The sequence below is a fragment of the Crinia signifera genome, chromosome 4 (assembly GCF_055691185.1).
Source record: "Crinia signifera chromosome 4, ASM5569118v1, whole genome shotgun sequence".
NCBI classification, from domain to species: domain Eukaryota; kingdom Metazoa; phylum Chordata; class Amphibia; order Anura; family Myobatrachidae; genus Crinia; species Crinia signifera.
This window is the reverse complement of record NC_139220.1, coordinates 43467578-43467902: the sequence shown is the minus strand read 5'-3', so window position 1 is coordinate 43467902 and position 325 is coordinate 43467578.

Below are 325 nucleotides of genomic sequence, written 5' to 3'. Positions count from 1 at the left end.
ACAGTCCTAAACTTGCTAGCGGCGGTGGACTTGTAGGGGGAGATTCAAGTGTATTCCACTGTGGCTACCACTAGGGGGCACAAAGCAAAGCATTGCTCCATTTAGATGCTCATTAGCCACGGGGCAACATTTTTGTCTCGCTGCCTGATGAGGTACAAGAAGAAATGTGTGTTAAGTCCGTGGTTTGGGTGTCCAAATGGGAGTTTTGGCCCAACGACTTCATTAGACAGGATTAGCCACGTGTAGTGGCCAAACCCGATGCTTTCAGGTGCTGATGGTAGTCTGAACTGGGAAATGATTGAATTGCTCTGTTGGGCGCCCATTA